Source organism: Bos indicus x Bos taurus, chromosome 21 (genome assembly GCF_003369695.1).
Source record: "Bos indicus x Bos taurus breed Angus x Brahman F1 hybrid chromosome 21, Bos_hybrid_MaternalHap_v2.0, whole genome shotgun sequence".
Classification (NCBI taxonomy): domain Eukaryota; kingdom Metazoa; phylum Chordata; class Mammalia; order Artiodactyla; family Bovidae; genus Bos; species Bos indicus x Bos taurus.
In genome coordinates, this window is record NC_040096.1 from 2,133,909 (window position 1) to 2,151,223 (window position 17,315).

The window sequence follows — 17,315 nt, forward strand, 5'->3', positions numbered from 1 at the left end:
GGTGGTGTGGTATTCCCATCTCTTTCAGAATTTTCCACAGTTTCTTGTGATCCACACAGTCAAATACTTTGGCTTAGTCAATAAAACAGAAGTAGATGTTTTTCTGGAACTCTCCGCCTTTTTTGATAATCCAACAGATGTTGGCAATTTGATTTCTGGTTCCTCTGGCTTTTCTAAATCCAGCTTGAAGTTCACAGTTCACGTACTGTTAAAGCCTGGCTTGGGGAATTTTGAGCATTACTTTGCTAGCATGTGAGATGAGTGCAACTGTGCAATAGTTTGAACATTCTTTGGCATTGCCTTTCCTTGGGATTAGAATGAAGACTGACCTTTTCCAGTCTTGTGGTTGCTGCTGAGTTTTCCAAATTTGCTGGCATATTGAGTGGAGCATTTTCACAACATCATCTTTTAGGATTTGAAATAGCTCAACTAGAATTCCATCACCTGCACTAGCTTTGTTCATAGTGATGCTTTCTAAGGCCCCCGTGACTCTATATTCCAGGATGTCTGGCTCCAGGTGGTTGATCACATGATCGTGTTTATCTGGGTCACGAAGATCTTTTTTGTATAGTTCTTTTGTGTATTCTTGCCACCTCTTAATATCTTCTTCTGTTAGGTCCATACCATTTCTGTCCTTTATGGTGCTCATCTTTGCATGACATGTTCCCTTTGTATCTCTTGATTTTCTTGAAGAGATCTCTAGTCTTTCCTATTCTATTTTTTCCCCTGTATTTCTTTGCATTGGTCACTGAAGAAGGCTTTCTTATCTCTCCTTGCTATTCTTTGGAACTCTTTGTTTACTTGTACATACTAAATGTCTTACTTTATGCATCTTTAACAGATGGACATGTATACTTCTCATCATTCCATAATTTTACTCTATGCCAGCAGATTGACCTGGACTAAGAACTCAGTTTCATATAAATGCTTTTTTTTTTTTTTTTCAATGTGTAACAGTGCTTTTTGCCCCCCAAATTTTATTTTTTCCAGCTTTACTGAGATAGAATTGATATATAACAGTGTATAAGTTTGTGATGACTTGACACACTTACATATTGCAAAACGATTACCACGGTGGGTTTTGTTAACACTTCTATCACCTCACATAATTACCATTTCTTTTTTTTTTTTCTAATTTTATTTTATTTTTAAACTTTACATAATTGTATTAGTTTTGCCAAACATCAAAATGAATCCGCCACAGGTATACATGTGTTCCCCATCCTGAACCCTCCTCCCTCCTCCCTCCCCATACCATTCCTCTGGGTCGTCCCAGTGCTCTAGCCCCAAGCTAGATATATATAAATGCTTTTATTCTTTTCCCTTGAGACATGAAATGAAAGAAAATATTGGGAATCATTCTGCCTCTCATCCTATGGGCCAGTGGGAATTTCCATGCTGGTAAGTACTTTGTCCTGAAACTACTAACATTACTCTCAGGGAGTGTAACCCTCCAATGACAGTGAGACTCTGGCTATGCTAACTAGCCATCACTGGTGATCCATATAATCCAAACATTGTGATGGGTCACCATTGATGCTGGTCTCCATGATTAAATAGTGTGAGCCAGTGTTTCGCAAAGAGATAGCTAGCTCTCAGTGTGTCCCTGAGAGCTCAATGTCTGCAACACATCCCAGGATCAAAATCTCTTCCACAAATGTGCCTGCATTGATGATGACTTTAAAAATAGATCTCATTGGAATCTGAACAAAATGAGTGACAAAATCAGTATGTGAACTGACGTCCAGCATAAGAGACCACTCTAGACAGAAGTGTTGCGATGGGACTCAGTTTGGTCAGCTAATGGTAACCCCCAGAAAAGGACTATGGTATTAGAAAACCAAGATGCTAGTATGTGTTAGAGGAAATAAGTTGTACAGAAAGTATGAATAATCATTGTAAAATGAAAATTCTGAGTGCTTGGCAGGCAACATGTAGTAAACAAACAGTGGAGAACCAGTACATAAATGATAGACATTGCAAGAAATGTTTGTGCTTATCCTTGGGCATTCTCACAGTTTCCTTAGATGTTAAAGTCTTTTGTGAGGCTCAGCATATTTAGGTCTATTAGATAGCTAATTAGAAACAAATTATTAGTTTTTGCTTGTCATTTACCTCTTAAGTAAAAGAAATATGGGAAATAGAAGAGTTGATTGCATTTGTGAGATTATCTTATGATATATTTTAATTTGCTTATTAACCTATTAATTCAAAGAGTGGGATTAAGTTTTTTTTTCTTGTCACCCAGGGAGAAATTTTCTAGATATTTGATGATGGATTACATTAGATACTTCATTAAACATTTAAAGCATGAAATGATTAAATATCCAATTGGAATTTTATGTGGACATCATCAGTTAATATTCATATTCCTTCAGTGAGTTTATAAGTAATGCTCAGGGGGAATTACGGGTCAAATTTGAGACCAAGGTCTTAGAAAAATTGATTTTCTACACCACCCTTTTCCACGGGACAAACATAATTTTTTCATTATATAGATTATCAAGTGAATATCTGTGGTTAATTCTTTAAAATAATACTTTTTATCAGTTGACATTTAATTGGGAATATTTTGTTTCACAACTTCCTTTATTTCTCTGTGCTTTGGAAAATGGAAGTGACTTTGGAATTGCATAGAATCAGTTCAGTTCAGTCCCTTAGTTCAGTTCAGTTGCATGGAGTACTCACTAACATTAAAAAAAAAGGGCGATTTTGTTACTTTTACCTGCTCCCTGTCTTGGGATGGAACAAAATAATGCACTCTAAAGGTAATAACCATTTTTAAACAAATTTTCTTTTTATGGCTTATTTTAATTATACTTGATTTTGTAATCAAGTAGATATTTGGTTTTGTTAAGTGCCTATTAACCCAAATTATGTGACTTATTAATTGGTGAGGTGTCCAATATTTAGTCTCCTTTATTTGCAAGATTTTTGTGCTTTCTCCTTTTGAATATCAGAAACATTCTGGTAAAGTAATATGAGTATATTTGATATGAAGGTACATGATAAGCCCTCTTGTCTTATGCTTGTTTGACAAATAGACATATATAATCTCATTTTTTCATATTTTTACTCTATATGGACCATTAGTTGAGTTTCATTTGAAAGAATTTGTCCCTTCTTGAGAAGCGGCATGAAGGGAAGTATTGAAGATAATTTTACCATCTCATCCTCAAGAGCCGATGGGAATTGTAACATCAGTAAGCATTTTGTCTGGAAAATACTGACATTCCTTTTAAAACTCTGTAATAGTCATATGACAGTGAGATTCTAGCTGTACTAGTCAGTCATGGGGCTGTCATTGACTGTGATGAATGGTCTCCATTATTGAATACTGTGGGTCAGTGTGTCTGAGGGTGTCAGAACTCTGAGTGCTCAGAGCCTGCCATATATCTTAGGATCAAAGTCCCTTTCACTAATGTGCCTGGATTAATGATGACTTCCTCATTGGAATATGAACAAACTGAGTGACAAAAATCACTTGTCAGCTGAGATCCCTCCCAGGGACCATGCTAGATAAAAAATGTGGAGGGAGCTTGGTCTAGTATAAGCACCAACTAGGATGAAGTGTTTGAAAGGTCACCTGATAGTATATATTAAGGAAAATGAGCTGTACAGAGATCTGTAAGTATCTAGTGTAAGGAGAGATTGAAGTTCTTGGAGTGCTTGGCTAATAGCATCCATCCACCCAGAATTATTATACTCTGGGCATTTGATCGATTATTGTTGTTCGTGTTCAGTTACTCAGTTGTTTCTGACTCTTTGTGACGCCATGGACTGCAGCACCATTTCCTGGAGCTTGCTCAAACTCATGTCCATTGAGTCAATGATGCCATCCAACCATCTTGTCCTCTGTTGTCCCCTTCTCCTGCCTTCAATTTCCCCCAGCATTAGGGTCTTTACTAATGAGTTGGCTCATTAGATTTTTAGCTGTCACAAAAATTCATACAGTTGTTTTTCTTCTCACCCAAATACAAATTTCCTAGACATTTGAGTGATGGGGTCAAGTATATGCTACACTAAATACTTTAAATTGTGAGGTCATTGCATTTCCAAATCTTGACATTTTATAGGTTAATATTCATATTCCTTCAGTCTATTTCATATGTGTTTTAAGGGAGATCCCAGTTTTAATGAGTGAGTCTAAGGGTCCTTTGGAGAGACTTTCACCAGGTCTTAGAACAAATGACTTTCTATACTCTCCTCTTCCATGGAACAAAGTGTATTTTTATTATTGTCACACAAGTGGCCAAAAAATTTGTGTAATTAAATCTCAGATCAATTAATATTCAGTTTGGAAGATTTTTTTTTTCAACTCCTCTAATTTCCTCTGTGGTTTATCAGTTGGAAGTAATATTTCAATTGCATAGAGTTTTTATCCCACCAAAGAAAAGCTGGTTTTTTCACTTCTGCCAGCTCCTTATCTAAGAAGAAATCCAATAATGCACTCTAAACATAGCATCTAATCTTTTATAAATTTCTGAGTAATTATTATTTTTTAAGTAATGAAAAATTTCATTGGTGTTGTGCAATCTGTCAGTTTAAAAAGTTTGAGTACTTAAAAATCTGGTGATTCTTTGAGGCTTCTTTTTGTACTTTTCCAGAATTTTTTATTTTTTCCACCTTCCTGCTGATGCTTCATATAGAAATTAAGTATGGAAACAATGGCAAGGCTATTCCTCACCAGTTTGGCAGAGAGAAATTGTTTCTACTGAGGGATGTGCTTGCCCAAGTATCACTGAATCCTCAGCAGTGTGGCCTGGTGAGCATCATTGTGACGATGGGATGGGAAGTATTTCATGGTGAGACATCTCAGTGTCTAGCTCTTCCTCTCTGCACACTCCTACCCTCTCAGTCACATGTCCATGTGTGCGTCTTGCCTGCTTTGCTGTGACTCTACCATCAGGCGGAGTGTAACCCTGTGCTTTCCCTGCAAATTGCCATGTTCGTGAGCTCAAGTGCTATAAGTGATTTTTTAGATAATGTTCTTTATTTCCCTATCATGGCTTTTTTCAGGTTAGTCCTCCCCAATCCACTGGATCACCTTTGAGGATAAGATAATTCTGAGGTTTAGTTTACAGAGTATATATATGCATTATATGTGCATTGTTGCGACTGAATTATTCACCAGGCCAACATTTTCCTGGAACTTGAAGTATGTTCAGACAGTCTTATTGCACATTTAATTTGGCAGAAAATGTTGGACAATATTTGCTCTTATGGAGACCAGAGCCTAACAAAATTAATATTGATGGAATAATATTGGAAACATCCTAGCAGAGCAATGTTTATTTAATAGGCAGTTACGTTATTGAACTCTACTGTCTTGTAACTGACAGACCAATGGACAGGTTTACTTCTAATCTTCCCACAGTTTTATTCTATTCCCACAAGGTAACAAGGATAGAGTTCAAGTTTCTTATGAAAATGTTTATTCCTCCCCCTTGAGGTACAACATGAAGGAAAGGCTCATCCTTAGGGGCCTGGATCACTGATGTAGGGTCTAGTCTCTGTAACTGAGTAGGGTGGATAAGTGATAACCTTTGGACTTATACCTTCTGAGGCAGGCAGTGCTATATTTTAGAAACTCATATGTGTATCAATTGCTATAAATAATTGATCTCATTTAAAAATCTGAACAAAATGAGTTAGATAATCACTTCTGAGAAACTGAGGTCTTACATAGATAGCCACCCTAAGAAAAATATTTACAAAAAGGAGATCAGTGATTTCATTTGTATGGTACCAGGAAGAACTGTGATATTGGAAAGTTTAGCTTCTTGTATGCATTAGAGGAACGGAGCTGTACATTTTCTCATTTCAGTTCAGTTCAGTCACTCAGTCCTGTCCAACTTTTTGTGACCCCATGGACTGTAGCACGCCAGGCCTCCCTGTCCATCTCCAACTCCAAGAGTCTACTCAAACTCATGTCCATTGAGTTAGTGATGCCATCCAACAATCTCATCCTCTGTCATCCCCTTCTCCTCCCACCTTCAACCTTTCCCAGCATCAGGGCTTTTTCCAATGAGTCAGTTCTTTGCATCAGGTGGCCAAAAATTGGAGCTTCAGCTTCAACATCAGTCCTTCCAATGAATATTCAGGACTGATTTCCTTTAGAATAGATTGGTTGGATCTCCTTGCAGTCCAAGGGACTCTCAAGAGTCTTCTCCAACAACGCAGTTCAAAAGCATCAATTCTTCGGGGCTCAGCTTTCTTTATAGTTCAACTCTTACATCCATACATGACTACTAGAAAAACCATAGCTTTGACTAGATGGACCTTTGTTGGCAAAGTTATGTCTCTGCTTTTAATTTGAGGGTGAAATTGCAACACTTTGAATGTTTAGCTGGTAGCACGAATACACTTGTAGTAAACAGACCCTGGAGAATTAGCATGTGAGCGCTAATTCTAGTACATTCTAGAAATGGTTGTACCTACACTTGAGCCATTCACATAGTTGTCTGAGCTGCTGGAGTCCTCTCATAAGGGCTATTTATAGATGGTCAAAATACAAACATAATGTTTATTTTTCTTCAGTAACTGAAGCAAATATATGATAATTAAAAAGTAGTTACTGTATTTAAGACCTTCACAATATATTTTAATTTGCTTGCCAGTCATTCACTAGGATTGAATCATTGTTTCTTTGTTTCTTTTTTTTTCCATCAACCAAGAGAGTTACACAGTGAGTACTGGCTTCAACTACATACTACATTAAACATTTTCAGATGTGAAATGATTAAATTTCCAGTTCTTGTTTTTAGTTTTTGGTGTTTTTTTATATGGATTTCCTTAGCCACTTTTATATACCCCAAGTGGAATTTCTAATATGCTTGAAGAAAGATCTAAGAAGACCAATGCCTTAGAAAAAATATTTCTAAACAAATATGTTCCAAAGAGTGACCATTTATTGTTTTTGTCATGTTGACTGCCCAATGAATATCTTTGATGTATTTCTTTATAACAACTTGTTACTAGATATTCCATTAAGAACATTTTATCTCTCAATTCCCTGACTTCCTTTGTGCTTTGTAGACTGGAAGTGATGTTAGAGAGAAGGGATATTTTGCTGCTTGGAATTCCACTGCCACCCCCAAAGAAGTGCTGTTTTCGTCACTTGTATGAGCTCCTTTCTCTGGGAAAATTCACAGCATTGCTTTCTAGAGGTAATATTCAGTTGTAATAAATGTATGTTGCTAGATTATTTCTACTATGTTATTAATCAATTTAGAATTTTATTGCTTTTATGAAGTGTCTATTAATCCAAAGAGTGTGAAGCATTAATAATCTGGTGAGTCATATGAGGCACTTTTCCACCCCAAATTTTTTCACTATCAGTCTTTTGAATAATATCAGAAATATCTCAGAAGAGTGATTATATGTATTACATGCATATACATTGTGAACACTCCTGTCTTGTTTATGCTGACAAATGAACTCATCCTACTTCTCATCTAGATGCACATTTATTCTTTCCCACAGACTGACATGTTCCAAAAACTAGGTTTCATATGAATGAACTTATTCCTTCCCCTTGAGATGAGACATAAAGAAAAATGTTAGGAATAATTCTGCCTCCATCCTCAAAGGCCTGTGTGAATTCTCACAAAGGTAAGCATTTTGTCCTAAAGGATACTGATACTCTTTTAGGGAATTACAGTGACAGTGAGAATCTGTCTGCATTAGTCAAGCATGAGACTGGGTCACTGATTGTGCTTGCTGGTCTCCATGACTTTTTAGCATGCCTGTGTGGCCAGTGGTGGTGGGATCTTTAGTGTTTAGTGACTATCACATATCTTAGGCTCATAGCTGCTTTTATAAACATGCCAGGGCCAAAGACGGTTTCAATCATTGGTCTCTTGGAAAATCTGAACCAAAGGAGTAATAGAATCATTTCTCTGAAACTAAGTTTAATATATATAAAAGGTTAGGTAACAAAATTAGTGTTACTTGAAATAGATTGTGATAATTTAAGGTGCCTTTTACAAACCCTAGGGTCAATACTAAGCAAATAACTCCAAAATATTTTTTAAAAACCTACCAACTAATTAAAATAGTGCAATAAAAAGTGTCTATTTAATACAAAAAGACAATTTAGAGTGAACAGAGAAACCACGAATATATAAGACATCTAGAAAATGAATAGGAAAATGGTAGACACAAATCTAACCACATGATTATATTAAATTTAAAAGAAACTGGAAGATTTAAAAAATTAAGCAGGTGCACATTGCTTCTAAGAGAGATACTTCAGAACAAAAACCAAACTGTTTGAAAGTAAAAGGTTATTAATTATATCATGCAGAGAATACCCAAAGTAAATAATAAATTTTTGAGCAAAGGTCAATGACATAATGGTAAAGCTCAGCAAAACTATAGGGAAAACTCATGAAACCAAAAGCTAGATTTCTGCAGATTGATGAAATTGATAAGTCTTTAGTTAGAGGGCTTCTGTAGTAGCTCAGCTGGTAAAGAATCCACCTGTAATGCAGGAGACCCCAGTTCGAATCCTGGGTCAGGAGAATCTGCTGAGAAGGAATAGGCTACCCACTCCAGTATTCTTGGGCTTCCCTGCTGGCTCAGTTGGTAAAGAATCTGCCTGGAATGTGGGAGACTTGGGTTCGATCCCTGGGTTGGGATGATCCCCTGGAGAAAGGAACCGCTACCCACTCTAGTATCTTGGCCTGGAGAATTCCATGAACTATATAGTCCATGGGTTTGCAAAGAGTCGGACACGACTGAGCGACTTTGACTTTCACTAGTTAGACAGACATAAATCACTAAACTTAGAAATTAGAGAGGAAGCATCACTACTGATTCTGTAGATTCCATGAGGAATGCTATTGTTTGTCTCGTTTTGTTTTCCTGAGGGCTGGTGGCTGTAGAGGAAAGCAGCAGTCTGGTTGCACCTTAAACTCAATAACATGCTACTGATATCTAGACTCACATCGCTATCAGTGAATCTCCCTCTATAAGACCATTTACCACGTTACTTCTCAGTTTTTTTTTTTTTTTTTTGTATGATTGATTCACCAGATGGGGTTTTAATTTTAATGGCATGATGCTTTTAAGTTCATTTTTGTGACACAAGCTCCTAATGGGTTATCATAGAGTAGGTTCTCAACAAACTTTTATTGAGAATAGATATATGAGTAGACGATACAGAGTGATCTTATAAAAAACCTGGCCATCTAAGCAGAACAAATAATAAATGATAGAAAAGAAACATAATTTTCAGTGGGATCCAGGTAATTCAGTCAGTTCTGGGAAAGTACCAGAGAGAAAGGCTCTGATACAAGGTGCTGATATTGAAATGTATAGAGTTATGAGCAGCTAGCTGTAATTTCGGTGCTGTATGACAGAGCAGGAAACAGCTTTCAAATGAAATCAGTATGGAAAAGGGGTGACTTCCCAACTTCAGCTGAATCGCCTTTTTCACTGGAAGTGGTGTTTCTCCCCCTCCACCCCTCAGAAGATGACTTCCTGGGAGCTCTTTTGAGCATGAATGATACCAGTAAACCCCTGAAGGAAGACTCTCAGACAGAGCCCTTTTGCCTCCCTCTTGTCTGAGGGCTGCCCTCTGAAGGTAAGGGTTTTGTCAGAATAGTCCTTGCTTTCTAGGAGCAACCACGTCTGGGTAGGAAGTTAGGTGTCAGTTTTCTGAAGATTTATGTCTTATGGCTACATTCTAACTGAAAGGCCAGATTGTGTAATGAGTTAAGAGATACAGCTTTTCTTACATACCTTCATAGTTTTTCTACATCTCGGTTAGTACATTTACGGCTAATGTAAAATATTTCCTTAACTTTTCTTATCTAATAAACTAAACTTCTCGGGCTTCCCTGGGGGCTCAGATGGTAAAGAATCTGCTCGCAATGCGGGAGACTGGGTTCAATCCTTGGGTCAGGAAGATCCCCTGGAGAAGGGAATGGCAACCCACTCCACTATTCTTGCCTCGAGAATTCCACGGACAGAGGAGTCTGGTGAGCTACAGTCCATGGGGTCACAAAGAGTCAGACACAACTGAGCAGCTAACACACACATGCGCGCGCGCACACACACACACTAAACTTCTTTGCTGGATGTGTTGTGTTACCAGAGAATTACTATATTCATGAGATATAGTAATTCTCAGTAATCATTAGACTGAAGGGTAGACAAGTAGTTTTGCCTGAAATAATTGATTCAATGAATGAATGACCTAGCACTTTAATGAGTCAAATTCAGAGGGAAAGAGACAGATAAAAGTCTGAAATAGTTGGAGATCTCCATTTGTTGGCCAAGCAAAGGAGAAAAATTATCACCAGTATTTGGCATCCTTGTTTTTAAGAAATCTTAGTCATTTTTCTGGCCATAGCAGGTACCCAGCTGCTGAAAATGTGGCTTTCTCTGTGTATTCTGGGTAGATTTGTTCCAGAACACATAGAAGAAGAGTGTACAAAGACTTCATAGCCGTCAGACAGGCTCCTGAGAAAATGTATGCCTCACCTTTGCCAATTTTCCCCCACTATGTCCTTGCAGGTGATGACCACAGAGACAAGGTGGATTTGTTACTGTAGGTGCCATTACTTCTGCCACCAGCTTCTCCAGTACAGTGACAGTCTTCTTTGTGCATGGAAACTCTGCTCTTTCCTGTGTTGCAGTGGATACCTCCTGCAGATAAGAAATGATTAACTGAGAAATGCTCATGTTGGGATATCATCGATGAGACTTTAATTTGGGCATGGTGACTGTTTCCCTTGCTTCCACTTGACTCAATCCCAGGAGCCTCAGTAGAGGAAATTATATTGCACAAGAAACTCAAAGTGATGGAATTGCTTAGTACTCCCATAAATATACATTTATAATTTTCATTTGCCATGTAGTAAATTAAAAAAATAAGATCTATTAAATTTTTTCAAAAATTCAAAGCATATCTAAACATCTAATATATAAATTAAGTGCCCTTTTCTCTCCTAATCCTATCTCCGAGTTTTCCTCTATTAAGGGAGTTGTGTGCCTTCTTTAAGTAGATAGATGCACACACACAGACACCAGCTATTTTAGGGGGTTCTGGAAGTAGAGCTATATTGTACACATTATTCTGCAAATTTGCTTTCATTTAACAGTTTTTTCAATGCCCTTTTTTCTGTTTCAGTAATACATACCTGTGTCATCTGTTGAATGACTGCATGATTGTTTTGTACATGAAATATAATTAAATGTTTTAAACATTTCTTATTCATAGATATTTATGTTAGTACCAAATTCTGTGCAATGAACCTCCCTATATATCAATAATTTGCATTTGTCTATTATATCATAATAAATTACTTAGCAGTTAAAATACTGGGATTAAGTATATGCATATTTCAAATTTTGAAAATGATTGCATGATTTCCTTAAATACATGGTAACAACTTAATCCTCAAATGAACATGAATGAGATTGCCAACTTTCCCACAATCTCACAGATAATGAATTTTATGAATATTTGAGATCTTTGCCAGTGTGATAGCCCAAACTATTGTCTTAAATTGTATTTCTTTTGTTTTTGAGTTTGATCATTTTTTCATATGTTTATTAGCCATCTGTATTTTTTATTTTATGTCCAATTTTGGGGCTGTGGGGAGGTTTTAGTCCTTTGCTGATTTCAAAGAGCTCATTTATTATTGGGGGAATAAGCTTTGGATTGTCACGCATTACAGATATTTTTAACATACTTTTAAGCTTCGTTTTTGTTATAAGAATGTATTTGATTGTTATATGTCCAGGTATAACCATGTTCACTTCTATGGCTTCTGAGTTCATGTCATTTTGGAAAGATATTTATACTGATCTCATAGAACTCTTCATCTATGTTAACTTCTAATTCTTTTGTGTTTTTTTAATTCAAGTTCTTAAATCACAGAAATTTTTTTATTTGAAATCTTAAAGTTGCCAAGTTATTTGCCATTACCTGCGATTATTTGCCAATAATTGCCCATTTATCTGTAATGCCATCTTGCACATATGCTGTATTCTCATCTATGACTGACTCCATTTTTGTTCTGTGGGTTGTGTGTCTCTTCTTCTGCCTCCTGTCTCGTGTCTTCTCTTAGAAGAAATTACAGTTTAGACTGCAATTTCATCGACTTTTAATAAATTAATTTAGGGGAGAATTGGTTTTTAATAATAGTCTTCCTATTCAAGGACAAGGTATGTCTGTCTTTTTATTCAGTAATTTTAATTATTGTTAATATTTTCACTTTGTGGCAGGAGTATCTTCCTTCAGTTTATTTTCTTACTTGATAATTTTTCTGTATCTGAAAAGTTTTGTGTTGTTTTAGGGGTAAGTGGTCTCCTTCCTCTTTTTCATGGAGTTTCTTTTTTCAAATTACATACTAAATCCTTTGAAAATACTGATAGTTGTGATTCTCCTCTCCCGGATTATCTGGATTGTGGAAATATCACTCACCCTTGATTTAGTTAGGTTTTAATGGACCCTTCTTGGTTTGACCAGCATGTTTCTGGTCTATTACACAAAAAGACTCTCAGAGACAGCTATAAGCAAGCAAAGCTGAGTTTATTAAAACTACAACAGAAAGGGAAAACAGTACTTTGACAAGGTTTAGTAGTATTTCAAAGGCAGGAAATTAAGGTTGTGAGGGATGGGATGACGGTTTAAGGTAGGAATTTCAAGGCAGAAAACTGTCTTGTTGTTTGGTCATTACGTCATATCTAACTCTTTTGCAACCCCACGGCTCCTCTGTTCATGGGATTTCCCAGACAAGAATACTGGAGTGGGTTGCCATTTCCTTCTCCAGGGGATCTTTCTGACCCAGGGATTGAATCCACATCTCCCGCATTGGCAGGTGGTTTTCTTTACCACTGAGTCACCAGGGAAGCAAGGAACTGGTTAGGAGAGGGCAAAATTCATCCTGTGAGAGTTTAAACCTGGTGAAAGAGTAAGATGAAAATGTTGATTGAATTTAGATAATCAAATTTTTGTCTGATGAATGAGCTATTTCCCTATGTGAATAATATATTATCAATGATAGAAGAACTGTTTGGGTAGATGAACAAATTTGAGTGTATTTGTTGGTTTACAGTTCTGTCTTGTTTATAAGACCCTGATGGGGGTGGTATCAGGTCTTATTAGTTCCAATAGTTAAGTTATTTTGATGTAAATGATCTCAGTCATCAAAATGCCAATTTTAAATTTGAGATTCTTATATATTATGTTAGGTAAAGTCTCTTAGCTTCTACATATTTCTTAAGGAATTTTCATCAAAACCAAGTGGTGAAATGTAACCAAATACTTTTTGCATAAACAATTATATTATTCTTTAAACTTTTGTCATTGTGAAATAATCCATTTTTACTATTGAAATTTTTTTATTCCTTTTATTGTTCATTCAACAAATTCCTTTTGGTTTTAATTTCACTATTGAATTATGAGTATCTTCGTTTGATTTGGAATTTTTGCAGGAATACTGCTAACTGAAATTGATCTGTAATTTTATTTTTTGTTCTATTTTTGTCATGTTTGTATATTGGATTTTCTGATTGTGTTTAAATAATTTTAGGATTTTCTTTTTATTCTGTGCTCTAGAATAGGTTGGAAAGCTTTAGCTTTCATCAGCAGTTAAGCAAACACATAATTTAAGTCATCTGAACTCTCCTTTGTGTTTTTGGTGGTTTTCACATTTTCTATGGTTATTGCTTATTTTTTGTTTTATACCTTACATTTAACTTGTTTCCTAGTAGAAAATCACAGTCAAGTAGATTTTCAAACACAGTAGAATGAAGTAATTCAAAATGTTCATTAATTTCTCTCATTTCAACTAATATCCATTTCCATCCAGTTTTGATTATTTCTGCTGTGTCTTTTTTAATGTAGTAAGTTTGACTCATGGATTTTTAGTATCACTCGTTGTCCATTCCCCTGTTCCCCAGTCAGCTCTCAGGTATTACTTATCAGTGTATCTTTTTAATGTTTTCATTAATTTATTTTTTCTACATTCCCTTGTGGTTTTTTTCCTAATGAATTCTTAAACATGTGTAATTCATTGATTTTAAAGTGTTCTTGGTAATGGAAGACTTCCTCTGTTCTGATTTTTATAAAAATTCATAATTAACACATTGTAAGCATACAGAGTATAAGGAGAAAAGAACTATGACCTTGCAAATACCAGTAATCCAGGTTCTACCACATTTTGCCATATTCACTTCATGATGCTTTTGAAGTATTTTTAAATAAGTTAGAGAACTCATAACACTGATTTCCTCCAGAAGCATTTTACATTTTTCACTTTCATTTTTCAAATCATAATATATGTTACAAAATTCAAAATTTACAAAGGGATTTTCACCTTTTCAGTGAAAGGTAATTTACCTTTTCAGTTCTATCTTCCATAGCCACCCAATTTCCCTTTCCTGGAGACAGCTAGTCTTATGGTTTCTTGTGTCTCCTTTCAAACATATATATACACACATCACAAATACACATCCCCAAATGTGTGTGAGTATATACATAGATACACACACCCACACATACTTTCGTAATGTTCTGTACTTCCTTTTATTTTATATATTTATGTAATATATAAATATTTTTAATATTTCTAACAGATACCTCATATCAGTAATGAGAATTTCTTACTTTTTAATATTTATACTTTTATGTAGGTAAAATTAATATAGTTAAATTCATGCATCTTAATTGTGTAATTCAATGAGTTTTCTTAAAAGTATATACCCATGTAACTGTCACCTTATTCAGGAAGTAGAATGTTTTTATTACTTGAGAACTTCCTCTACTGCTTCCTTCCTCCTAAGCCTAATTCTCATAGGAGACAATATTCTGATTTCTATCGTCATAGATTAGTTTTACCTGTTCTTGCAATTAATTAAATTGAATCACACAGTATATGTCTGACTTCTTCCACTCATCATAATGATATTGAGATTTATACATATTATTCCCTGTACCAGTAGGTTTAAATTTTTTCTATTTAATTGTAAAGTAGAGTAATGTTCCATTGAATGGGACTATTACAGTTTATTATTCATTCTCCTGTTGATGGGCATGAGGGTTGTTTCCAGTTTTTAGTTATTTTGAATATGTTGGCAAATCTTTCATACAATTACCTAAAAATGGAATTTGCTTGATTGTAAGATATAGTTTGCTTAATTTTATGAGAAACTGTCATAGAGTTTTCTAAATAGGTGAAACTTTTCACACTCATACCTGTGATATATGATATTTTCTACTATCCATCATCACCAATTTTGAAGTTGTCATTCTCATACTCACTTGAGTAAGTGTGAGATCTTATCTTATTGTGACTTCAGTTTATAGTTTGGTCATTTAAGAAGATACATTTTTATAAGATTAGCTGCCAGTTATAAATCTTTGGTAAAGTTTCTGTTTAATTTTTCCTAAAATTTTATTTATTATTTTGAAATAATTTTTAGACTTACAGGAAATTTTCCAAAAATAGTACAGAGGATACTTGTGTATTCTTTACCCTGATTTTCTAATGTTAACATCTTATATAACCATTTTATAATATTAATAGTTAAAGCAATCTTTGAAATATGTAAATACTATTGGTTAGTCTGAAGACCATAATTTCATTTTATTGTTTACCCCGTGGATGTTCGTCACATTGTTTTTTTTATTAATCAACTTATTTTAATTGGAAGATAATTACTTTACAATATCGTGGTGGTTTCTGCCATACATCAACATCAATCAGCCATAGGTGCACATGTGTCCCTCCATCCTGAACCCCCCTCCCATTTCCCTCCCCACCCCATCCCTCTGGGTTGTCCCAAAGCACCAGCTTTGGGTGCCCTGATCATGCATCGAACTTGCGATGGTAGTCTATTTTACATATGGTAATATACATCTTTGAGTGTTGTTCTTTTAAATCATCCCACTCTTGCCTTCTCCCACATAGTCCAAAAGTCTGTTCTTTACATCTCTTTTGCTGCCTTGCATATAGGATTGTCATTACCATCTTTCTAAATTCCATATATAGGCATTAGTATATTGTATTAGTGTTTCTCTTTCTGACTTAATTTCACTCTGTATAATAGGCTCCAGTTTCATCCATCTCATTAGAACTGACTCAAATGTGTTCCTTTTCATAGCTGAGTAACATTCCATTGTGTAAATGTACCACAGCTTCCTTATCCATTCATGTGTATATGGGCATCTAGATTGCTTCCATGTCCTAGCTATTGTAAATAGTGCTGCAGTGAACATTGGGGTACATGTATCTCTTTCAATTCTGGTTTCCTTCGTGTATATGCCCAGCAGAGAGGTTGCTGGGTCATATGGCAGTTCTATTTCCAGTTTTTTAAGGAATCTCCACTCTCTTCTCCATAGTAGCTGTTCAATTCAGTTCAGTCGCTCAGTCATGTCCAATTCTTTGTGATCGCATGGACTACAGCATGCCAGGCTTCCCTGTCCCTCACCAACTGCCAGAGCTTGCTCAAACTCATGTCTGTTGAGTCAGTGATGCCATCCAACCATCTCATCCTCTGTCATCCCCTTCTCCTCCTGCCTTCAATATTCCCTAGCATCAGGGTCTTTTCCAGTGAGTCAGTTCCTCACATCAGGTGGCCCAAGTATTGGAGTTTTAGCGTCAGCATCAGTCCTTCCAATAAATATTCAGGACTGATTTCCTTTAGGATGGACTGGTTTGATCTCCTTGCAGTCCAAGGGACTCTCAAGAGTCTTCTCCAACACCACAGTTCAAAAGCATCAATTCTTTGATGCTCAGCTTTCTTTATAGTCAAATTCTTATATCCATACATGACTATGGGAAAAACCATAGCTTTGACTAGATGAACCTTTGTCTGCAAAGTAATGTCTCTGCTTTTTAATATACTGTCTAGGTTGCTTATAGCTTTTCTTCCAAGAAGCAAGTGCCTTTTAATTTCATGGCTGCAGTCACCATCTGCAGTGATTTGGAGCCCAAAAAATAAACTGTCATTGTTTCCCTATCTATTTTCCATGAAATTATAGAACCAGAGGCCATGATCTTGGTTTTCTTAATGTTGAGTTTTAAGCCTACTTTTCAGTCTCTTCTTTCACTTTTATCAAGAGACTCTTTAGTTCCTCTTCACTTTCTGCCATAAGGGTGGTGTCACCTGCATAACTGAGGTTATTGATATTTCTCCCGGCAATCTTGATTCCAGCTTGTGCTTCATCCAGCCCGACATTTTGCATGATGTATTCTGCATATAAGTTAAATAAGCAGGGTAACAGTATACAGCCTTGATGTACTCCTTTCCCAATTTGAAACCAGTCCATTGTTCCATGTCTGGGTCTAACTGTT

General features: G+C 35.9%; 1 long non-coding RNA gene and 1 pseudogene across 8 annotated transcripts in view; both read left to right on the forward strand.

Moving 5' to 3' along the window:
• The window catches only part of LOC113879502, a 51,105-nt gene extending 38,932 nt beyond the window's left edge, over positions 1–12,173 (forward strand). For 3 of the 8 annotated variants that reach the window (XR_003507330.1, XR_003507329.1, XR_003507333.1), the window contains 4 exons: positions 7,039–7,169; positions 7,486–7,614; positions 9,476–9,589; positions 10,525–12,173. This is a non-coding gene — a long non-coding RNA (uncharacterized LOC113879502). Of the gene's footprint in view, positions 1–4,607; positions 4,806–6,677; positions 6,689–7,038; positions 7,170–7,485; positions 7,615–9,475; positions 9,590–10,524 lie in introns of all 8 variants that reach the window. The other 5 variants (XR_003507332.1, XR_003507331.1, XR_003507334.1 and 2 more) reach the window with 5 other exon arrangements.
• On the forward strand, positions 1,666–1,746 carry LOC113880153 (annotated as a pseudogene).
• Positions 12,174–17,315: the final 5,142 nt, after the last annotated feature.